Below are 24,677 nucleotides of genomic sequence, written 5' to 3' on the forward strand. Positions count from 1 at the left end.
GCTCCGCGCTGGTGAGAAGACTTGAAGACCCGAAGACTAGACTAGGTGCTGGATGCGGCCTTTTGCTTTGGATCTTTCTTTCTGTGGCTCTGCTTTCTGATTCTGGACTTAAGTTGAAGCTGAATTTTTATCGATGCGCACGGGGGGTGCGTTTTCTCATTCGAGCCGTCTCTCACCATCTGGATCTTGTTTGGTTTGGGACTCACGTCCGTCGCCTCTCCCTCGCAAAGCTCCTCGTGAGCCGGACCGCGCAAAGCACGCGCTAGCACTACGCCTGGTGCTCACCCCTTGCGGGGCCCCTTCAAACAGGGCGGTAAGCTCCGCAGGATTCTCAGGAACTCGTCGCCTCACGACCCAACCCTAAGTTGGCGCTGACTAAGGTAAACCACGTCGGGAGACTCACACCCAGCTTCATGAGCTCACGAGGACACATACCCACATCGCATAGGAAAGTAAAAACTGCGGTTTGCTTACACGAGGGGCTCCCCCTCTCAAAATGCTCTTACAAGTTTCCCAAGTGTCACGCCTGAGTTTTTCATGCAGAATAAAACAACAGGACAATATGGGATCAACCAGAGATATCGCTCGCTGCATCGCCCATGGACGCATTGCTCGTATCGTCATCATCTTCGTCAAAATCGTCCTCGCCGTCAGCGACACCCCCGTCACCGTCGTCAACCATGTCAACTTCGTCTGCAATGACCACCACCCCATTATTCTCCGAGGTGAAGGCCCTGACCAACGCGTCGACATGGTCCTCTACCCAACGCCCCAGGTCGCCCCGGACGGCCATGGGTACATGGGCAATGGCGGCATCAAAGTCGAAGTTGGGGTCGGCTTTCAGGACGTGGCTGAAGACACGGGAGAAGGCGAGCTGAAGCAGGCCACGACCCTTCTCCTCCACAAGCTGCCGAGCTCTGGCAGATGGAGCCTCCACGCGCGTCACCACCTCGATGTAGAAGGTCAGGTGACTGGCGTAGTCACTTGAGTGAGGGGTCGAGGCGTTCTCGTCGCAGATATAGCCCAGGGCGGTGTTGGCCCTATTCCGAAGGTCTTGAAGCATAGGAGCGTGCTCGCATTCCAGCATTCGGCGTTGAAGCACTTCCTCCCTATTCTGCCGAGCAATGGCCTCAGCGTCGTCAACTCACTCCAGAGGGAAAGCTACTCAGCGCGAGCGAAGGCCAAGTCCGCCTGCGCCATAATCAAGGCAGCGGTTGTGGCCTCCGCACGCCTCTTGGCCTCGTCCAACCTCGGCCTGAGGGCGGCGGCCGTGCCCGCACCCTCCTGACCGGCAAGCTTCAGCTTCAAGTCATACCTGCCCTCCAGATCTGTGCAAACCACGGCCACCTGGCGATTGATCTCCTCCTCGACTCTGGCCTCGCGGGCCCCGACGACATCTTCAGCTTGAGCGACTTGACGCTCCTTCGTCTCCAGCCGCTCAAGCTCGAGGCTGCGCTCCACGGCTTCCAGGGCCAGCGTCTCCTCGCACCACCGGACCTCCTCTTCCTCCACAGGCGTCCCCCTCATCGACGCAAGGGAGGCCCCGTGCGCCTTGACCTGCTGCGCGAGGGACGCGCTCCAGGCCTGGAGCTCCCATGCGCGCTCATCCGCAGCCTCGCTTCGGTGATCGGCCTCGTGAGCTTCTTCCAAAGCTCGCAAGCGGGCCTCATTGGCAATCTTGAGGGACACCTCCTCCTTCGTGTTCTCGAGGTCAGAATGATAACGACCAAGTTTGATGGCCACTCGCAGCTTGCGCCGCTCCTCCACCAACCAAAGACATTCAGCCTCAAGACACGAGTCGACGCCAGCAAGCTCTTCACCGAGGCGACTCATCGCGCCCATCGCCTCCTGGAAGAGCTCGTGGCGGACCATGCTGCACCCGCGCTCGAGCTCGAATGCTCGGCTCATCTTGTCCTCCATCTCAGGGGCTGCAGGCGGAGCATCAAGTGGCGCACCACCTCCTGGTTGGGGGCTGGGGGCAGGCTCGGCCTCAGTCGCTAGGTGACCCTCACGAGGGGCCCAAACCGAACAAGGCCCGTTGCTTGAAGAAGACTTCAGGATCAAGGCTAGCCAGCTATCAACTGTAATCAAGGCCGCGAAGGCAGGACGGCGAAGGCGCAAGCTCGGGGTGCCTTGATAACGGACCAACTCCCCTGGCTGACCCCACGCCGTGAGCAGGGTCCGAGCCTGAAGCGCTGGAGCTTGGCGGCTGCGATGGGACGAGAGGGAGCTGCTCCTCTGGAGATTTCGCGGCCTTAGCAGAAGGGGACCTGAGGGGACAATCGTCAGGAAAGGAAGGCGGCACATAGAAGATCACCTAGATAAGGTACTTACTCGTCGATAGCGATGTACTTCCATCTCTTCAACGGTCCGAACATGCTGCCGTCGCTAGGGGATCCCTTCCTCTTGCGGAGCCCGGTTGCGGCGAACAGCCCGGCTCTCTCTCACTGCGACCTCCCCAGGCTCCTGGAGCCTCGGCCTCGGGAGCCACATGCCGCATCTCATCAGCGACTGACCCCTCAGGAGGGGCGTCGCAAGCTCCCGAGGACGACACCCCTGGATCACCGCTCGGCATGTGCTCCTCAGTACCTGAGCAGCTGGCCCCCGTCGCAGCTCGCTCCCATGCACCACCACCTAGGGCGATCTCGGCACTGGTGACAAAGACGGGGACCACAATGACGGGATTCTCGCGGGGCCCCACCAAGCCAGTTGTGCGCAGCCCCCACTCATCGAAGGAAGGCGTGTTCGTGGCAGAGGTAACCTTCTTCTCGCAGCGGTACAACATGCAGGTTTTCCTGGGTATGTCGTCTGGCAGAGGGACACCAGATAGGACCGTGAGCATTGTTTGCCGCGCGGCGAGAGGAAGCCCCTCCTCCTAAAACCTCATGTTGTCATGTCCGCTGACCAAGGCCCACATCGGGCGAGAATGGCGCTGAAGCGGAGCAACTCGACGCTTGACGAACTCCCTCACCACCATGGGTGCAGTCACACCAAGGTCCTTCAACCACCGTAGCCTAGCCCAGATGGGGGTGAGGCAAGGGATCGCGGGCCTCTGGTGACCCCAGCCGGAGTTTGGAATGGCAGGCCCCACCGAAGCTTGGAGCAGAGGGTTGAGCACGCCGGCATCAACAAACACCCATCGCGTGCGGAACTCGCTCACGGATTAAGGGAGCTCAAAGTCGATCCCCATGCCTGCCGTCGCAGCCATGGCCTGGAAGCTCACACACCCTGAGCTCTGCCGGGCTTCACCGTGAGATGAAGTGAGAAGAAGTGGCGGAGGAGCGCCACGGAGGGGGTGATGCCCACCATGGCCTCACACACAAAGGCAAAGACGGCAAGAAGGGTCACAGATTGAGGGTTGAGATGGAGCATGTGGATCTGATAGTGCTCGAGCACCACGTTGAAGAAGGAGGAGAAGGGAGGAAGCAGGCCAGCCCAGAGGACGTCAATGAAGATTGGGACCTCGGTGACTGCCCGAGCCATGCTGGAGAAAGACACAGGCCAGGCCGGCGTCTCTCCCCACTCGTCGAAGCTGGAGGCGAGCATGGGGCGCACCTTTCCCATGGCCTCGTCGTTGAGCACCCGAGGCCGGCTGAGCGCTGGCTCAAAGGATGGAGGCGCAGTTGGCAAGGACAGAGGTTTCTTCCCCTTGTCGGCTTGTTTTGGCGCCATGGCGGTGAAGCGGGCGGAACACTGGTTAGATTGAGAAGGCGGAGCAGGGCATCGAGGAAGCAAGGAGATTGGAAGGGCCAGGCGTGCCGAAGGAAGAATAACTGTGTAGGCCGCAGGGGCCGCATAGCCAGGCGGATTCAAAGGCAACGTGGGGAAGCAGAGACGCCCACGTCCAATCAACCTCCACACGTCAACCGAGGCCACAGGCTTTTGGGGCCCCGCGGTGCTCCGAACTTGACCCTTGGCTTCACCACGAAGCCAAGCCCGCGCACACCTTGGGCCCGGGGGCTACTGTCGGCGTTCTAGGAACGGGGGTCCCTAGACTTGCCTGCCTGCGGCCCATGGCATGGCGGTGCCAGCAGGCCGTACGACCCATCTTCATCAACAAAGCATCCAAGACCCTCGCGAGGGGCCAAGCCTCGCGAGGCGGGTGACGCAAGACCTCCTCTGGAGTGGCCTGGTCAGGCAGGCTCGCGAGGACCGGAGATATCAAGGCGAGGCGAACCTCACGAGTCTCTCGTGACGTGAGCCATGACGATCGACACCAGACAGGCGCCAGCGCGCGCAGCGTCCTTGTTTCCTCTTTGGTGCAAGGGAGGCAAGCGCTGCCGCAGAGTACCGAGGCCTCAGGCAATGGTTGCCATTTCGGTGCAAGAAGACCAAGACTAGGAGGATTGCAAGAAGGAGGTCATCATGGAGCCCAAGATGGCGTCATCACCAAAGCCTTTCACAGGCGCAGACAACCTTTTGTCAGGATAGCTTGTACTAGCTGTCCCCCTTCAAATTAGCCCGCCATTGTTGGCTCCCTTCCCGCTCGATATTTGGGAAGAGGACCAGGGCCTCTATAAATAGGACTAGCCACCATAGGGCGAAGAAGATGAGACCGGAGACACACACAAGTTCATACGCACAAGACCACCTCAACCTCAGGAGGCAGTTCTTCCCTTGTACTATTCATCATCAGCCCAAGAGGCAATCCACCACCACCACACTGGAGTAGGGTATTACACCACAACGGTGGCCTGAACTAGTATAAACCCTGTGTCTTTCTGTGTTGCGAGTTCATCTGCAAGATCATAGTGTGCTAGAGTGTATATTGGTAGAAGGGAAAGACTTCGCGCGCACCCAAGTGTTTGCGCGCACACCACATCCGACACTCAGGCCCTCGGGTTAGGATACCCGTGGCCCGTTACTCTGACAGTAGTCCTCGAAGATGGTGAGGAGCCGCGGTTGAGGAGCCGGGGATCCTCAACAGTTTCCTCTCCTGGGATTTTGAATGCGTGATGGGAATCAGGCGGCGCGCTTGATAAGCTTCTCTGCCTGCCGTCTGTTGCGGGCATGCCACGTGGCGCTGGCCGGCCAGGTCGGCCTGCCAGCCTACGCGCATGACGGGACACGACCGCAGGCCGGGCCCGTCACCACCGGGCCTCGGGCAGCGAGCGGATCCTCGGCGGCCGAGGTAGGCGGTTGGGCTTCTCCGTGGAGTTAATGCGCGCAATATTCGCGCGATAAAGGTGGGGGTGTGGGGTCGTGGGCATAGTTAATCCCATGTTCCGATGCCCACCCCCTCGGCTTCCTAGCCCGTAGGTTATAAGTAGGGGGGAGAGGACGCAGGAACGCACGCGCGCCCCTCCGCCCCACTCTTTCTTCCACTTCTCCTTGCCGTAGCGCCCGAGCCTTGCGAAAGCGCCGCCGCAGCTTGTCTCCATCGAGCTCGTCTGTTAGCCCCTCGTTCTCATGGCGTGCTCCGGAGCCTGGGATAGCTCCAGTTCACAAGGACCACATCGACTTCCTCCGCCAGACATGGCGGCTGCCCCGCGCGGACTATGTGGGGGTTCGTCTCATGCCGAAGGGGGAGATATCACCGGCGCCGGAGGAGGGCGAGTGGGTCATCTTCCGCTCGCATTGCCTTCGCGGCCTCGGCCTGTCGGCGAGTGGCTTTCTCCGAGCCTTCCTCGAGTTCTACAAACTCCAGCCGCACCACCTTACCCCGAACACGGTGGTGCTGCTGTCCTCATTCGTCACCTTGTGCGAAGGCCTCCTCGGTGTCCTCCCCACCATCGAGCTTTGGGGGGAGTTCTTCTACACCAAGCTTGGCACCGTCGTCGCGGGGGTGCCGGCTCAGTGCGGCTCCTTCATCGCGGTGCGGAGGCTGGAGGCCGACAATCCATTTCCTCCCATCACGCTGATCCAATCGGTGAAGTTGTGGCAGCAGTCGTACTTTTACGTGAAGAGCATCTTCGCGGAGGGCGACTGGGTCAACCTGCCGGCCTATGTTGCCGACCCGCCGACTGGGAAGCGGCCTAACTGGTCATACCGGGACAAGACGTTGTCGCCTTCGTGAGCCGCCACCGTCGCACAGCTCCGCGTGATTGTACAGTCGGAGGACCTGACCGGGTCCAACTTGCTGTCCGCCTTCGTGGCTCGCCGGGTGCTCCCGCTCCAGGGTCGCCCTCACATGATAAGTCAGATGAGCGGTCATCGGGATCCAAGCCAACTATGCACCAAAGAGATGCCTCACGCAGAGGTATCTCACATGGTGAACTAACTTGCGAACTGCAAGCTCACGGAGGTGTGGCAGTTTGGCAAGGAGGCGTATTCCCGTGCCAACTCCCCGCCTATGGTAATTTTTCCTTCCTTCTATTTTTCTTCCTCTTTGCCGGGTTCCATTTGCTTAATCTGACTAGTCGGCTCTTTGGACAGAGAGCCCTCCTCCAGCCGGCAGCCGGCGCCGCAGGGCTGGAGCGCCGGTTTCTCCCCGACCCAGCGTAGAGCGACGTAGATGACTCCGACTTGGGGGCGGCGACTTTGGATGATGACGCTGAGGGTAGAGCCGGCGCCGCGGGTGGCTCGGGGCTCGGAGCCAGCCTCGAGGGCTGGCCAGATGACAACGCGGGGGAAGTCGTCCCGCGTCGCCAGCCAGGCTCCGACCAGCAGGGCGCGAGCTCGTCTGGCGCGCCGGCAACGCGAGGCGGCGCGCATAAGCACAGAGCCGCGCCGAGCCTGTTTGGCAGCTGGCCGAAGAAACCCAGGGGCTCGACTAGGGCGACCAAGCGGGACAAAGCGGCCGCGAAAGCCGACCGCTTTCGCAAGGTGGTGAAGATGCCGCCGGTGGTTTCTGCGTAAGTTCTAACCTCCTTCATACTTCCTTCTTTCTTGCCGATCTCATCTGAGTCTCCTTTACTTTGTTCCTCTTGATTTAGGGCCCCGCTCGTTCTTGAGAAGTCGGCCGCAGCCTCCATCATGAAGTCGGCGGAGACCTCCACCAGCACTCGGCGGATCGATCCGGTCACCGACCTCCGGGAGGAGATAGAGCGGAACGCAGGGGGTGCGCGAGGAGGCCGACCGCCTGGAGAAGGCGGAGGTGAAAAAGGTGGAGGCCGCAGCCCTGAAGAAGCCGGCGGAGGCCGAGGCCGCTGATGCGGCGAAGAAGCGGGCTGAAGAAGCCGCGCGCCATCAGTCAGCGACGTTCGTCACCCCCCTGAACTCTGCGCCGCCACCACCGGAGTTTGTGGCGCAGACTTGGGAAAGCGGCGGCGAGCACCCTATTATGGAGATGGAGGGCGGCGACGCTGCCATTCCAGACGTAATTGTGCCCCCACCACCACCTTCTGAGGAGGCGCGAGACAAGCAGCCGGCCGGCCCACCGGTGTCGCCGGCCAGAAATGAGATGGTGACAGGCCCGACTCCCGGGACTCGCACACCCTTGTGCCGATGACCTGCGAAGGCGGCCTCGGCGCCATGCCCACTAGAGGTCGGCGCCGCGAGCTCCTCCATCCTGGACACCGAGGCGACCAGCGCCGCGCCCGCTGGATGGGCGCGGGGAGGCGGGATGACCCAGCTGAACAAGGCGGTCCTGGAGGTCCAAGCCAAACTCCGCGACGAGGCCGATGCTCATACGCATTGCAACAAGGCGTTCCTGGAGTCGCGGGAGGCCATACGGGTGTACCTCTTGCTCCTTTGTATTGCTTCGTGGGGCGCACCAGCGCACCCACTGTGTGTAGTCCCCGAGTTCAGGGCCATCTACTGAGCAGGCGGCCCAGAACTCTAATTTGCAAGCTCCGAGTACTAATACATTTGCTGCAGGACTATCATAACCTCCGCACGCCTTCAACTCTAGAGTCCAGGAGTTGGATCAACGTGCTGCCGACTTGTCGGAGAGTCGGAGTAAGTTATCTTATTTCTGTGGGGGCGCGATGGCGCACCCGCGGGCTGTAGTCCCTAAGATCCGGGCCGACTGCTGAGCAGTCGGGCCGGATCTTCTTGGCGCTACATCTTTCTTTGTTGATTGTTGTCGTTTCCTTCTTTTTCTTATTTTGCAGAGGCCAACGCCATCCTTCAACAGCAACTGGGCGAAGCCAACACCATGCTGCATTCCAAGGAGGTGGACCGCAGCAAGCTGGCTGAAGAGCGTGATCGGATGGCCACGCAGCTAGCGGAGCAGGCAGGGCTTCTTCAGAAGGCCCATAAGGAGGCGGAGGACAAGGAGGCGGGTCTTCTCACCGAGTTCGAGATCGAACGCTCCGCCTGCACCGACAAGGAGGCGATGCTGACGGCCGGCTTTGGCAAAATCGAGGATATGGTTGACGGTAGGCGACCTTCTTTACTTTTCTTTTAAGTCGCCAGCCTCTAGGCAAGCCGGCTTCTTTTCTTCTTGTTCTGAATCTTTTGCTTAGTCCTCGCAGACTTCTTTCCAGGCCACTCTGGTGCCGCCAACCAGGCTATCGAGGCCAACCGTGAAGAACGAAGGGCGAAAGGAGAGAGGATCGCCGCCAATTCCCCTCGCACCCTTCGCGAGCAGCTTCTCAGCATCCAGGCCCGTCTTCGGCCGACTCATCGGATGCAGCGCCGTTTTCAGCATGTCGGCGCCCAGGCGATCGCCGCCTTGTGGCCCGACAGGCTGGCCCCGCGCACCCCCAGCCGGACTGCCGACTGGCTGGAGGTGGTGGCTGGCCACCTTGAGGCGTGGAAGGGCTCCTCGGCCCGGGCCGGAGCATGCCGGGCCTTGGAGTTCGTCAAGGTGTGGTACCCTGGGCTAGATCTAGCCTAGTTGACCACGTTCCGACAGGAGGCCCAGGAGGAGCTGGTGGCGGTGGAGGGCGAACTCGTCAAGCGGGTGGCGGCTATCGCCGAGTACACCGACACCGGAGTCTTCATCCCGGAGCTGGCTGAGGACAACACTGAGGCGCTACCAGAGTGGTTCGGGTTGAACCCGAAGGAGGGCGAGGACTCGGCTGAGGTGATCGACTCCAGTGACGAGGGAGAAGACGAGGAGGAGGAGGAAGGCGAAGAGGGGGCGCCAGAGGTTGGAGCGGAAAGCCAGCCCCAACTCAGCCGTGCCTCCAGCAACGATCTGCACCCGAATTAGCCGGCTGCCGTTGGAGGGGACCAAGCGGGGACCGACCAGCCGGCCGCTCGACCAGCCGGCGCCACCGACTCCACCACTCCGCTGAACCCGTCCGCCGATCTCTAGGCTGCCACTTTACTTTTTATTTCTCCCTGTTTATCAGTCTCAACGAACTTTGTTAGCTTCGCACAATTCCACCCGCGGGGTGTATTTGGAACTTATGTAGGATGTCGGCCAAGGGCCTTTGACATGTAAATATTTTATCCGAGTTCTACCTTCCCTTGCCATCTACTCTCTTGGCTTTTCCCTTTGCCGCCTTCCCTTGGTTGTCGTCTTGCCAGCCGAACAGCCGCTCTGTGGACTGTGGCTGGATCAACTACTTAGCCACTTTTGGGAAGGCAAGTACTTGGCCGGCTAGAGTTTTCTTGGCAAGCTAAGTAGAAACCGGCCGGCCGGTTGCTCGGCAACCGGTTGGCGAGGCGAGAAACCGGCTTGGACTATGTAATTGCCTTAAGTCCTTAGCCATTTTCATGCAGGCGCCCTTTTTGCCTTGACTCCTGCCGACCGAATAACTGCTCTGCAGGCTACGGCCTCTGGTGGGAGAAAGCTAGGGTGCCAAAACACTACTTGTCCAGCCGCAGGAAGCATCTCATAGTACAAGGCGGCAAGTCCCCGGGTCGACTGGTCGAACCCGGTGCCAGCCAGATTAATGAAATGACATAAATGATAGACGTAATACTTATCATACAGATAAAAGAGGGCAGTCCCCGAGCTCTTCTCGGGGAACCCGGAGTCTTCGTACTTAATACAAAAGTTGGCGTGGTACATACTGCATCAACTGTAAAACCTTCAAAGGAGGTTCGCATTCCATGGTCGCTTCATCTCCTTGCCGGAGTCATCTCTTTTGCGTGCTTGAGGCTTCTAAGCATCGATGAGGTAGAAGGAGTCGTTGCCCAACACCTTCTGATGACGACGGGGCCTTTCCAAGGTGCCGAGAGCTTGTGCTGGCCAGCTGTTCGCTGGATCAGCCGGAGCATAAGGTCTCCTTCTTGGAAGGATCTTGGCTTGACCTTTCTGTTGTAGTATCGGTGCAGGCTCTGCTGGTAGATGGTGGACCGGTTGAGTGCCAACAACCGGCCCTCTTCCAGCATATCAACGCCGTCTTGTCGTGCTTCTTCCGCCTCCTCTGCGGTGTACATGGTGACTCGAGGGGAGTCGAATTCTATGTCCGTCGGGATGATGGCTTCGACACCGTAGACAAGAAAGAAGGGCGTAAAGCCGGTTGACTTGTTCGGTGTTGTGCGCAGGCTCCAGAGGATAGCCTGAAGTTCGTCGAGCCAGCAGCCGGCCGACTGCTCTAGAGGCTCGACCAGTCGGGGCTTGATGCCGGATAAAATGAGGCCGTTTGCTCGCTCCACCTGGCCGTTTGACTGCGGGTGGGAAACACACGCTTGGTCCAGTAGGATGCCCCACGTCGCGCAGAAACGGGCCAAGGCTCCTTTGGCGAAGTTCGTGCCATTGTCGGTGATGATGCTGTGTGGTATGCCATACCGGATGGTGATGTTGGAGATGAAAGTCATGGCAGTCGGACCATTCAACTTCTTGATTGGTTTTTCTTCTATCCACTTGGTGAACTTGTCCACCGCGACAAGCAGATGAGTCAAGCCACCTCTTGCTGTCTTGAATGGTCCCACCATATCCAGGCCCAGACGGCAAAGGGCCATGCAATGGGAATAGTCTTGAGGGTAAAGGGCCAGGCAATGGGAAAAGGGTGAGTCTTTGAATGAAACTTTTGGCACCCTTTGCATTTCTGGACCAAGTCCTTGGCGTCTTCTAGGGCAGTCGGCCAGAAAAAATCCATGGCGGAAAGCCTTGGCCACTAGAGCCCTTGAGGCCGCGTGGTGACCACACTCGCCCTGATGGATATCTTTGAGGATTGCCTGTCCTTGCTCTGGCTCCACGCAGCGCTAGTAAACACCAGTGATACTGCGCCTTACAAGCTCTCTGTTGACTATGGTGTATGCTGCCACCTGGCGTTGCACTTGCCGGGCCGAGATCTCGTCGGTTGGCAGCTCTTTTTTACCAAAAAATTGAGGATGTGCTGGGCCCATGAAGGTGTTGCAATTTCTTTGACTGCCAGGACTGCCACTTGTACGAGGGCAGTTGGGCTGGGAGGCGGTGGGTTGGAGTCGGCCGCTGCTTGCTGAGTTGATGAAGTCCCCGGGCCGACTGCTGCAGCCCTCGGGTTGTCCGCCGAAGTTCTCGTGACGGCTGGTGGGGCTCTCAAGTCGGATCTGACTGCTTCAGGAGGAGGCGGCACGAATATGGAATCTGACTCTGGTGATGGCTTGACGGACGGCTCGAGGAGTCGTTGCAAGGCAATGCCGGTTGGTATTGCTTGCCGGGTGGAGCCGATTCATGCCAAGGCGTCGGCTTGCTCATTGTCATTTCTTGGCATATGAAGGAACTCGCACCTTTCGAAGTATCCGCTGAGTTGCTGTATGAGAAAGCGGTAGCAGGCCATATTTGCATCCTTGGCGTCCCAGTTGCCTGAAGACTGCTGGACCACCAAATCAGAGTCTTCGTGACACAGGATCCGGCGAATGCCGAGTTCTTTGGCAAGCCGGAGCCCGTGAATGAGTGCTTCGTATTCAGCAACATTGTTGCAGGCGGCAAAGTGAATTTGTAGCGCATATCTGAGCTTGTCGCCCTTGGGGGAGGTGAGAATGATGCCGGCTCCCAAACCGGTGTGCATTTTTGAACCATCGAAATGCATCCGCCAATGGGTGGAATCTGGCGCTGGCGGCAAGTACTGGGTCTCGGCCCAGTCGACGAGGAAGTCGGCCAGTGCTTGTGACTTGATGGCGGTGCAAGGCTGGTAGTAGATGGTGTAGGGGGCCAAATCTATGGACCAGTTGGCCACTCGGCACGAGGCATCTTGACTTCCAATAATCTCAGCAAGCGGAGCTGTGCAGACCAAAGTGATTGTGTGCTCTTGGAAGTATGCCTTCAGTCTCTTGGCAGCAAAGTGCACGCCATAACACATTTTCTGATAGTGGGGGTATTTCTGCTTGGAGGCGGACAGTACTTCACTTAGGTAATACACCGGCCTCTGGATTAGTAGGGCTTTTCCTTCTTCTTTCCGTTCCACCACTATGACTGTACTAAGCACCCGACTGGTAGCGGCAATGTACAGGAGCATTGGTTCCTGAGGAGTCGGGGCCGCTAAGACAGGCGGGGTGTTCAACATCTTCTTGAGCTGGAGAAAAGCTTCGTCCGCCTTGTCATTCCACTCGAAAAGATTGTCTTCTTCATGAGCTGGTATAGGGGAAGAGCCTTCTCGCCTAGTCGACTGATGAAATTGCTAATAGATGCCAAGCAGCCGATAAATTTTTGCACATCCAACAGTCGGGTGGGTATTTCCATCCTTTCGATGGCTTTGATCTTTACGGGGTTGCACTCTATGCCGTGCTCTGACACCAGAAAACCAAGAAGCTGGCCGACTGGTACCCCAAAGACACACTTCTCCAGGTTGCGCTTGATCTGAAATCGGCGTAGGTTCTCGAAAGCCTCCCTGAGATCCTCCAGTAGCGTCCCACGCTTCTCTGTCTTCACACCACATCGTCTACATAGACATGAGCGTTTCTGCCGAGTTGTTTGAGGAGACACTTCTGCATGCAATACTGAAAGGTGGCGCCGACATTTCGTAAGCCGAACGTCATGGTCAAGTAGCAGAAGGCTCCAAATGGCGTGATGAAGGCGGTCTTCATCCTGTCCGCCAGGTCCAGCTTGATTTGGTGATACCCGGAGTGTGCATCCAAAAAACTCAATAGTTTGCATCCGGCTGTAGAGTCGATCACTTGATTGATTCTGGGCAGAGCAAATGGATCTTTGGGGCATGCTTTGTTGAGGCTGGTATAATCAATGCACATACGCCACTGCTTGTTCTTCTTCAGCACTAGGACTGGATTGGCTAACCATTCTGGAAAGAACACCTCCACGATGAAGCCGACTGCTAGGAGCTAGGCTATCTCTTCTCCAACAACTCTTCTTTTCTCTTCTGATAGGCGGCGCATGGGCTGCCGGACTGGCTTGGCATCAGATCAGACGTGTAACTTATGCTCGGCGAATTCCGTCGGTACACCTAGCATGTCTTTGGGGGACCATGCGAAGATGTCCCGATTCTCATGGAGGAAATCGACGAGCTCGCCTTCCTATTTACTGTCAAGGTTTAGGCCAATGAAAGCGTACCTCTCCGGGTGCTCCGGGTCCAAAGGTATCTTCTTTGTTTCTTTAGCCGGCTTGAACGAGCCCTCTGCTTCTGACTCCTTGGGGTCGGGCGACATTTCCGGCTGCTTGCCTGCCATTGCCACAACCCGGTCAAGGAGCCGTTTCTCTTCTGTGATCACGAGGGACTCGGCTAACCGCCTGCTCTCCACCGCACAGGCGGACGACTTCTTGTAGTCTCCTGCTACGGTAAGGATTCCCTTAGAGCTTGCCATCTTCATCTTTAGGTAAGCATAGTGGGGAACCGCCATGAACTTGGCCAAGGCAGGTCGGCCAAGCAGTGCGTGATAAGGGCTCTCAAGGTCCACCACCTCAAACCAGACTGGCTCTCGGCGGAAATGAGCTTTGTCTCCGAAGAGAACGTCTATCTGAGTCTTGCCAATTGGTGAGTAGGAAAGGGCAGGAACTATGCCATGGAAAACAGTCCGACTGGGCTGAACGTGTCTCTGCTTGATTCCCAATTTCTCCATGGTATCCTTGTACAGAATGTTGATGCTACTGCTGCCATCTATCAGGACTCGGGAAAAAGGGCAGCCCGCCTCTCTGTAGCAAACGTGGCGTCCAGCACCAAGGCATAGGAGCCGGGGCTTGGCATCACTTCCGGGTGGTCAGCTCTACTCCAGCTAATGGGTTTCTGTCGGTGTTCTGGGAACGGGGGTCCCCAGACTTGCCTGCCTGCGGCCCGCGGCATGGCTCAAAGGGGGCCCCAGCGCGGCCCATCTTCACCAACACAAACCCAAGACCCTCGCGAGGGGCCAAGCCTCGCGGGGCGGATGACGCGGAGCTTCCTCAGGCACGGCCTCGTCAGGCTGGCTCACGAGGACGTGGAGAGATCAAGGTGGGGTATCTCACGAGGTGCCCGTGACGCAAGCCATGACGACCGGGGGCGCCAGGCGGGTGCCAGCCCGCGCAGCGTCCTCCCTTCCTCTTTGGTGCAAAGGGGGCAAGCGCAGCCGCGGAGTACCAAGGCATCAGGCAAAGGTTGCCATTTCGGTGCAACGAGACCAAGACCAGGAGGACTACGAGACGGAGGTCACCGTGGAGCCCAAGACGGCGTCATCACCAGAGCTTTGCGCAGGCGAAGACTACTTTTGTCAGGATAGTTGATACTAGCTATCCCCCTTCAAATTAGCCCGCCATTGTTGGCTCTGTCGGTGTTCTGGGAATGGGGGTCCCCAGACTTGCCTGCCTGCGGCCCATGGCGTGGCTCGAAAGGGGACCCAGCACGGCCCATCTTCATCAACACAAGACTCAAGACCCTCGCGAGGGGCCAAGCCTCGCGAGGCGGACGACACGGACCTTCCTCAGGCACGGCCTCGTCAGGCTGGCTCGCGAGGAGGCGGAGAGATCAAGGCGGGGTACCTCGCGACGTGCCCGTGACACAAGCCATGACGACTCGGGGTGCCAGGCGGGTGCCAGCCCGCGCAGCGTCCTCCTTTCCTCTTTGGTGAAAAGGGGGCAAGCGCAGCCGCGGAGTACCGAGGCATCAGGCAAAGGTTGCCATTTCGGTGCAACAAGACCAAGACCAAGAGGACTACGAGACAGAGGTCACCGTGGAGCCCAAGACGGCGTCATCACTAGAGCTTTGCACAGGCGAAGACTGCTTTTGTCAGGATAGTTGATACTTGCTGCCCCCCTTCAAATTAGCCCGCCATTGTTGGCTCCCTTCCCGCTCGATATTTGGGAAGAGGACCAGGGCCTCTATAAATAGGACCAGCCGCCCACAGAGCAAAGGGTCGACCCACCGGCAAGTAAGAGTAGGGCAGTGAGTGAGAGAAAGAGAGAAAGAGAGAAAGGTGGGTGAACTCCTCCCAGCAGTTCATCGCCCCGCCAAGAGCAGACCCTCGCGAGGCTGTTCTTCCTTGTATTGTTCATCATCATCAGCCCCAAGAGGCAATCCACCCACCACACACTGGAGTAGGGTATTACACCACAACGGTGGCCCGAACCAGTATAAATCTTGTGTCTCTTGTGCAGTTCTTTCGGTAGTCTAGATCTTTGCGAGACGGAGAGGTAGAAGGCGTAATCTCTGCGCGCACCCCAGTGTTCGAACCTTAAGGGTCTGTCAAAACCCGAAATCCGACATTTGGCGCGCCAGGTTGGGGTGCGCCGGAATTCGTCTTCCACCGCCCCGTTCTCCTCCTACCGTCGCATCCATGTCCGACGCCCGTCGGGCCCACGCCGAGCGCCGGGCCGCCATCGCTTCCCGTGTTGCGTAGACGGCGCCCGTTGGCGGACGTCCTCGTCGTTCCCCATCGCCCGCCATCAACGCTGCCACCGGCCCGGCGGGGGGCGAACAGCAAGCGTCGTCTCAGCATCCATCCGTGCTGCAAGACGGCCGTACCGCCACTTCGTCGCTCACACCAGCTGTTTATTCGTCCCACGCACTCCGCGCACCCTTGGATGCTCGAACTACGCTCGTCGCGGAAAACGAGCTCTTGCGCTACCGTCCCATCGACGACGTCTATGAAGAGTGGCTCGACCGCGTCGCCAAGCTCGTCCGCGCCGCTGGGGGCTCTCCCGCGCCATCCGTTCCGCCGCGCCGCACCCCGCCCCGCGCGGGCAACGAAGCTCCGGGGGCGTACCAGCCGCCTCCTCTCCAAGAAGATGCCATGGCTCCATGGCGCGTGGCTCCTGGGCGGAACCCGCTCCGTCAGGTGCCAGCACAGCAAGAACGGAGCTGCCAAGAAGTCCCTCGCCCGCAAGGAGCTGCCCCGCCGCTCCCTGCTCCGGCTCAGGCACGCCAAGACCCCGCGCTGCTCCTAGCTGCAGCGCGTGGGGACCCTCAAGACCGAGCTCTCCACCAGCCGAAGCCTTTTGTGGCCACCGCAGGCTGTCGCGTGGCCCGGCAAGTTCAAGCGAGACCTGCCTCCTCGTTACGACGGCACGACTGACCCTGCCGAGTTCCTCCAGCTCTATGAGCTGGGCATCGAAGCTGCCAGCGGGGACGAGAAGGTCATGGCGAACTGGTTTCCCATGGCGCTCAAGGAAGGAGCTCGCACCTGGCTCCTGAATCTGGCTCCAGGCACGATCTCTTCTTGGGACCAGATGCGCACCCGCTTCATCGCCAACTTCCAAGGTACTCGCGACTGGCCACCCGCCGTGAGCGGCATGCGCCGCATCAAGCAACAACCTGGAGAGACCCTGCAAAAGTACATCCAGTGCTTCAACAGCGCGTGCCTCAAGATCCCCAAGGTGTCTGAGGAGGCCATCATCTCGGCCTTCTCCGATGGTGTGCGCGACGTCAAGATGAAGGAGGAGCCGGCGATGCATGAAGACCTGTGCACCTCCCTAGAGCTGTTCAACTTGGCGACCAAGTGCGCCAGGGCTGAGGAGGGACGCCTCTCCCTCCTCGAGCTGCCTGCCACAGACCCAGAAGAGAAGAAGCCCAAGGCCAAGGACGTGAAGCGCAAGGGGGCTGCCGTGCTCGTGGCAGAACCAGACACTAAGCGGGGCAAAGATCTGCCTGAGTCCTCCGGGGCGGCCGGTACTGTGTGTACCACTACCTCCACACTCACAACACCAACGAATGCCTAGAACTCCGCGCCGTGCGAGAAGGAAGGATCGGCCGTCGTCCCGAACACACCGATCGGGGCTACGGCCGAGGAGGAGGAAGAAACGCAGGACGCTGGGCAGACCGCGGCCCGCACCAAGGGTGGCGCGATCAACCTCACGAGGATCGCTGGCGAGACCTGCCTTGCGAGGGGGACTGGAGAGATCAGCCTCGTGAGGATCGCCCACAGGGCCACACAGGCCTCCCTCCACTGCCGCCTCAGCCAAGGAGAAACGAGGACCGCCATCAAGATGAGGGGGCTGGGGGCTTCCAGGAGCCTCGCGCCATCGCCTGCATCCTGGGCGGAGCTCAAGCCCCAGCCTCCCAACGCATCTTCAAGCAGTTTGCCCGCGAAGTGAACGCAGCCCTCCCCAGGCTTGAAGCAATGCGTCCTCTCAGGTGGTCGGCGTGTGCCATCACATTCAGCTTAGCGGATCAACTCAAGTGTGCGGCCACAGCCAGAGTCCTCCCGATGCTTTGCTCCCTAGTCATCAGCAATGTACTGGTCACCAAGACCCTCATCGATGGTGGGTCAGGGCTCAACGTCCTGTCCGTGGAAACGTTCAACAATCTCCAAGTGCCTTACGACCAGCTTCAGCCAACCAAGCCCTTCTCCGGAGTCACCGACGGCTCCACGGTCCCGATTGGGCAGGTCCGCCTCCCTGTCACCTACGGGGCACGCGACAACTACCGCACCGAGCTCATCAACTTCGACGTCGCCCACATCCGCCTGCAGTACAATGCCATCCTCGGGTACCAAGCGCTGGCCAAGTTCATGGCCGTGACTCACCATGGCTACAACGTCCTCAAGATGCCAGGAAGTGGCGGAGTCATCACGGTGCCTTGTGAAGAGAGGGATGCAGTGTGTTCCCTGGAGCGAGCCTTTCAGGCCGCGACACTGGAAGACCCGGATCGCGGAAGCAGGAGGCTTCCCGAGACCGCCCCCAAGAAGAAGAAGACATCGTCCGGACCAGCCCCTCGGGAGGCGGGCCCCTCAGGGCCCGCATCTGCCCAGGGGGAACCTCCTTCCATCACATAGGAAAGCGCGCCCGGTGCCCTCCTCAGGCAGGGCTCGGGGGCTCTCCCCTGGAGGGCCACCGACCTGGCCAGGGTCACGAGGGAGGTGCTTGGGCACCACATGGAGGCGTGTTTCGAAGCACGTTTCCCTCACGAAGGAGCAAGGCAAGGAAGGTCAGACCCGCAGGAGTTCGTTGACAAGGCCATTCAAGAACTACAGGAATCAAGAATCATGAGAGGTTGTCGCCGTCTACCAACTGTGGCTCCCCATCCGGGCAAGGATGGTGGGCTCCGCGTCTGCATCGATGTACCAGGACTCAACCAAGCCGCCACGATGGGGCGCCTCTAGCCCTCGCGAGTAGGGCGCTGCGGGGGCCCGCCCACAGCTACGTTCGCATGCCTTATGGCTTGCCGAGCACGGCTGCAATGCGGCAGCGCCTCATGAGGGGCATCATGGAGGCTCAAGAAGACAGGCGTTCCGCAGCCTTGGCGGAGGTGGAGATGATTCGCGAAGAGCTACCAGTGCCTTCGGAGCCTCCCGAGGCCCCTGGGCCTGGGGACTCATGAGGATCGGCTTCCCGGCCTGCCGAGTCTGCTGCACCAACACCCCTTCGCCTTCGACACCCGCAGGTCACATCTTACAAGTTTCATTTCCAGCTGGGAGCGGCCTCCCCGGGCTGCATCGTTCCCAAGCCACGTGGGTCCGTCCCTGCGGTATGTATCCCTTTTATTTCATGACGTTAGCTTGCTTTGTTGGGGGCGCCCCTCGGGCTGCATCATCCCAAGTCGCTCGGGCCCGACCCAGCAATGTCTACCTTCCCAGCATCTGTTTGAATGAATCCGCTCCTTCGCGGCTAACGTGTTTGATCTAGTTGCCTGCTCAACTGACGCCAACCGATGGAATTGCTCCCACAACAGCACGACGCTTGTGCATGGGTCCGTCCCTGCAACGCTGACAAACCTGAATGGCTGAGCTCTGGCCGCGGCAGCCCCGCATGGCGCCACCTCGTCAAGCCTCCAGTGCCTCACCTCCTCCCGGAAGCAACTAACGGCAGACTGATAGTTGTCATGGCAACCTTTTCTTCCTTCTATGATGAGTTTACAGGATCCCCTAAGGGAGTTGCGCCAGGTAAGGCCCTCGCGGCGTTCCTTTCACTCTCGTCCGCACGAACCGCTTGCACGTTAAAGGGGGGTGCCTGAGCATCGCGACTCAGGGCTCCTACTAGCTCTCCAGCCCTCACCCTCTGGCCTTGACCACGGCATCGCGACCTGGCATACCAGCGATAGCTGAGACTAGCTCGAGGGCCGGGACCCGAGGACGTAGAGCAGAAAGGGGAGCAAAGGCGGGGGAGAAGGGGCACGCGAGGACCTCGCCGAGTGATTCCGCTCCTGCCGACGCACGGACCCGACGACACACTAGGAAGGATCCCCGACTCTCGAGATAAGTCAGCGCCCGAAAGCACCGGCTATCGTAGCACTACCCCTGCACCTCATGCAATTCCGTGTCAGCGACACCGCTCTCCTTTCTCACCGAGCGACGGCTGCTTGGGCGCCAAAGGGGACCTCCTGAGCATCGCGACTCAGGGGCTCTTACCGGACCCCGGGTCGCTCACCTCCTGGCCTTGACCACGGCATCGCGACCTGGCATACCAGCGACGGATGACGCCGCCTTGGGACTGGGACCTGTCGGCGCAGAGCACCAAGCCCTCGCGAGGTTCGAAAGGGAGAACTGAGCTAAGACGGAATCAGCAACTCGCACAGCTCTACAGCAAGGGCCATGTATTAACAAATAGGATTACAGGCAACTTACAAGCCCCCATGGGGCGCATTTTGATTCCTCGCAGGGAACGGATCCTAAGGGATGCTAACTAAACGCGCTCTTGCAAAAGATGCCATCATCAACGGTTGGCCGTCGAGCGCCGGCGCCAACCCCATCCAGATCAGAGTTGGCGACGGCCAGACGAGCCCGCCCTGCTCCAGGAGCGGCGCCGGCTCGCGGGCTTGTAGCTGTCGTCGCTCGTCTCCGGAGTCGCGAAGATCTCGCTGGAGTCGCTGGATCCCCCGGCCCCTCCATCACCTGCAGAGCCGCCAAGGGAGCGGTCGACGGGCCTAGCCATCACCATGGCGAGGTCCTGGCCTCCTCTCCCGGGGCAGCACTCCAGCCAGCGCCCATGCGCGTCGAAGACCTTGAAGAACATCACCGAAGCGCCATCATACTCCAAGTGGACCACGAAGACACCCCTCACCCTACAAACCTGGGCGATCTCTCTCCACCCACGAGTCATGAAGACCTCGCCCGGGGCAGCGACCGCGACCTCTGCCTCGGTCGCAAGGGCGCTGTAGCCGGCGTGCTGCAGCCAGAGCTCTAGGGGCTCCCCCGGCGGGATGATGGAGGCGACGAAGGGAGGCAGATGGATCCTAGACTAGAGAGGAATGGAGACGTGGAGCACAAACTCTTGGGAGGAGCTCTCGGCGTGGATCCCAGGAGGAACAACCCACACCTTCGTGACCCATCGGCGCCGACGACGGCGCTGACCACGGGGATCGACATCGACCCCTTCGAGACCCTCGACGTGGGCATGCAAGGGAAGCGGGAACCCCGGCGGAGCCCGCTCGCACCAAGGCCTCAACGCCACCTGACGATCCTCCTCGTCCCGGCCGCAAAGGGCGAGCCGTTTCTTCGGCGGGAGCGGGCCTGGTCCCTCTTGAGGAGCCTTTCCCTTCTCCGCTGCAGAGAACCGGCGGATCGGAGCCATCGCGGCAAGACGGAGCAAGGATCGGGAAGAAGGAGAAGCAAGGAGAGATGGACTAGAAGGGCACGCGCAGTTCCGTACTTATAGCCGGCGAAGGCCAACCGCCGGCCTCCACCATCACAGGTAATCATGACACGATTTGCATGGAGGGACTTGTCCAACTCGCGCGATCACCAAGGCGGCGTGGGGAAGCGGAGACGCCCACGTCTCATCAACCGCCACGCGGCGCCCAGGGCCGCAGGCTGTTACGGCCCGCGGCGCTTCGCCCTTGCCCTTTCGCCTCTCGGCACGGCCGAGTCCGGCCGCGCCTTGGGCCCGGGGGCTACTGTCGGCGTTCTGGGAATGGGGGTCCCCAGACATGCCTGCCTGCGGCCCGCGGCGTGGCTCGAAAGGGGACCCAGCACGGCCCATCTTCATCAACACAAGACTCAAGACCCTCGCGAGGGGCCAAGCCTCGTGAGGCGGACGACACGGACCTTCCTCAGGCACGGCCTCGTCAGGCTGGCTTGCGAGGAGGCGGAGAGATCAAGGCGGGGTACCTCACGAGGTGCCCGTGACGCAAGCCATGACGACTCGGGGTGCCAGGCGGGTGCCAGCCCGCGCAGCGTCCTCCTTTCCTCTTTGGTGAAAAGGGGGCAAGTGCAGTCGCGGAGTACCGAGGCATCAGGCAAAGGTTGCCATTTCGGTGCAACGAGACCAAGACCAAGAGGACTACGAGACGGAGGTCACCGTGGAGCCCAAGACGGTGTCATCACCAGAGCTTTGCGCAGGCGAAGACTGCTTTTGTCAGGATAGTTGATACTTGCTATCCCCCTTCAAATTAGCCTGCCATTGTTGGCTCCCTTCCCGCTCGATATTTGGGAAGAGGACCAAGGCCTCTATAAATTGGACCAGCCGCCCACAGAGCAAAGGGTCGACCCGCCGGCATGTAAGAGTAGGGCAATGAGTGAGAGAAAGAGAGAAAGAGAGAAAGGTGGCTGAACTCCTCCCAGCAGTTCATCGCCCGGTCAAGAGCAGACCCTCGCGAGGCTGTTCTTCCTTGTATTGTTCATCATCATCAGCCCCAAGAGGCAATCCACCCACCACACACTGGAGTAGGGTATTACATCACAATGGTGGCCCGAACCAGTATAAACCTTGTGTCTCTTGTGCAGTTCTTTCGGTAGTCTAGATCTTTGGGAGACGGAGAGTTAGAAGGCGTAATCTCCGCGCGCACCCCAGTGTTTGAACCTTAAGGGTCTGCCGGAACCCGAAATCCGACAGGCTCCCTTCCCGCTCGATATTTGGGAAGAGGACCAGGGCCTCTATAAATAGGACCAGCCACCCACAAAGCCAAAAGAGGCTGGAGGCTGGGGAAAAAGAGCTGGCCAGAGAGTTGGAAAGATAGAGAAGATCAGGTAGAGAGAGAGAGAGAGGGGTGACTGAGCTCCTCCCAGCAGTTCATCGCCCCAACCAAGAGCAGACCCTCGCGAGGCTGTTCTTCCTTGTATTGTTCATCATCATTAGCCCAAGAGGCAATCCACCACACCGCACACTGGAGTAGGGTATTACACCACAACGGTGGCCCGAACCAGTATAAACCCTGTTTCTCTTGTGTTGTTCTTTCCTTATTTTAGATCCTAGTAAGGCTGAGGAGTGCAGGTAGGTAGGAGGCGAAATCTCCGTGCGCACCCCAGTGTTCGAACCTCAAGGGTCTGCCGGAACCCGAAATCCGACATTTGGCGCGCCAGGTAGGGGTGCGCCGGGATTTGTCTTCCACCGCCCTGTTCTCCTCCGACCATCACGCCCATGTCTGACGCTCGTCGGGCCCGCGCTGAGCGCCGGGCCGCGCTCGCTGCCCGCGTCGCCCAGACGGCCCCTGTCGGCGGGCATCCTCGCCGTTCCCCGTCACCTGCCGTCAACGCCGCTACCGGCCTGGCGGGGGATGAGCAGCAAGCATCGTCCCAGCATCCGTCCGTGCGGCAAGACGGCCGCACCGCAACTCCCTCGCTCACCGCAGCTGGTTCTTCGTCTCGCGCGCTCCGCACGCCCATGGAGGCTCAGGCTGCACTCATCGCGGCGAACGAGCTCCTGCGCTACCGTCCCGTCGACGACGTCTACGAAGAATGGCTCGACCGCATCACCGAGCTCGTCCGCGCCGCAGGGGGCTCTCCTGCGCCATCCGTTCCACTGCACCGCACCCCGCCCCGCGCGGGCAGTGAAGCTCCGGCGGCGCCCCGACCGCCTCCTCCTCAGGAAGGTGCCATGGCTCCAAGGCGCGTGGCCCCTGGGCGGAACCCGCTCCGTCAGGCGCCAACGTAGCAAGAGCAGAGCTGTCAAGAAGTCCCTCGCCCGCAAGAAGCTGCCGGGCGCTCCCTGCCCCAGCACGTTGCGACCATGCTCCTGCTCCTGCGCGTCAAGACCCCGCGCTGCTCCCAGCTGCAGCGCGTGGGAACATGCAAGACCAAGTTCCCCGTCATCCAAGGCCTCCCGTGGCCACAGCAGGCTGCCGTGCCTTCACCGCTGAGCTACGCAACGTCGCGTGGCCCGGCAAGTTCAAGCCAGACATGCCTCCTCGCTACGACGGCACGGCTGACCCTGCGGAGTTCCTCCAGCTCTACGAGCTGGGCATCGAAGCTGGCAACGGAGACGAGAAGGTCATGGCGAACTGGTTCCCCATGGCACTCAAGGACAGGGCCCGCACCTGGCTCCTGAACCTGGCTCCAGGCACAATCTCCTCCTGGGACGAGATGCGCACCTGCTTCATCGCCAACTTCCAAGGCACTCGCGACCGGCCACCCGCCGTGAGCGACATGCGCCGCATCAAGCAACAGCCCAGGGAGACCCTGCAGAAGTACATCCAGCGCTTCAACAACGCGCGCCTCAAGATTCCCAAGGTGACTGAGGAGGCCATCATCTCGGCCTTCTCCGACGGCGTGCGCGACGTCAAGATGAAGGAGGAGCTGACGATGCATGAAGACCTGTGCACTTCCTTGGAACTGTTCAACCTGGCAACCAAGTGCGCCAGGGCCGAGGAAGGGCGTCTCTCCCTCATCGAGCTGCCTGCCGCAGACCCAGAAGAGAAGAAGCCCAAGGCCAAGGATGTGAAGCGCAAGGGGGCTGCCGTGCTCGCGACAGAACCAGAAACCAAGCGGGGCAGAGATCAGCCCGAACCTTCCAAGGGTAGCCGGTACTGTGTGTACCACGACCTCCACACCCACAACACCAACGAATGTCAAGAGCTCTGAGCCGTGCGAGAAGGAAGGATCGGCCGTCGCCCTGACCGCCGTGACCGGGGCTATGGCCAAGGAGGAGGAAGGAACGCAGGACGCTGGGAAGACCGTGGCCTGCGCCAAGGGTGGCGCGATCAACCTCGCGAGGATCGCTGGCAAGACCCGCCTCGTGAGGGAGGCTGGAGGGATCAGCCTCGTGAGGGAGACTGGAGGGATCAGCCTTGCGAGGATCGCCCGCCAGGCAACGCAGGCCTCCCACCGCTGCCACCGCAGCCAAGGAGAAACGAAGACCGCCACCAGGACGAGGGGGCTGGGGGCTTCCAGGAGCCGCGCGCGATCGCCTGCATCCTGGGCGGGGCACAAGCCCCAGCCTCTCAGCGCATCTTCAAGCAGTTCGCCCGCAAAGTGAACGCAGTCCTCCCCAGGCTCGAAGCCACGCGCCCTCTCAGGTGGTCAGCGTGCGCCATCACGTTCAGCTCAGCAGATCAGCTCAAGTGTGCGGCTACAGCCGGAGTCCTCCCTATGCTTTGTTCCCCAATCATCAGCAACGTGGTGGTCACCAAGACCCTCATCGATGGCGGGGCAGGGCTCAACGTCCTGTGCGTGGAAACATTCAACAACCTCCAAGTGCCCTACAGCCAGCTTCAGCCAACCAAGCCTTTCTCCGGTATCACCGACGGCTCCACGGTCCCGATTGGGCAGGTCCGCCTCCCTGTCACCTTCGGGGTACGCGACAACTACCGCACCGAGCTCATCGACTTCATCATCGCTCATATTCGCCTGCCGTACAACGCCATCCTTGGGTACCCAGCGCTGGCCAAGTTCATGGCCGTAAC

The sequence above is a fragment of the Triticum urartu genome, chromosome 6, assembly GCF_003073215.2.
Source record: "Triticum urartu cultivar G1812 chromosome 6, Tu2.1, whole genome shotgun sequence".
Lineage (NCBI taxonomy): Eukaryota > Viridiplantae > Streptophyta > Magnoliopsida > Poales > Poaceae > Triticum > Triticum urartu.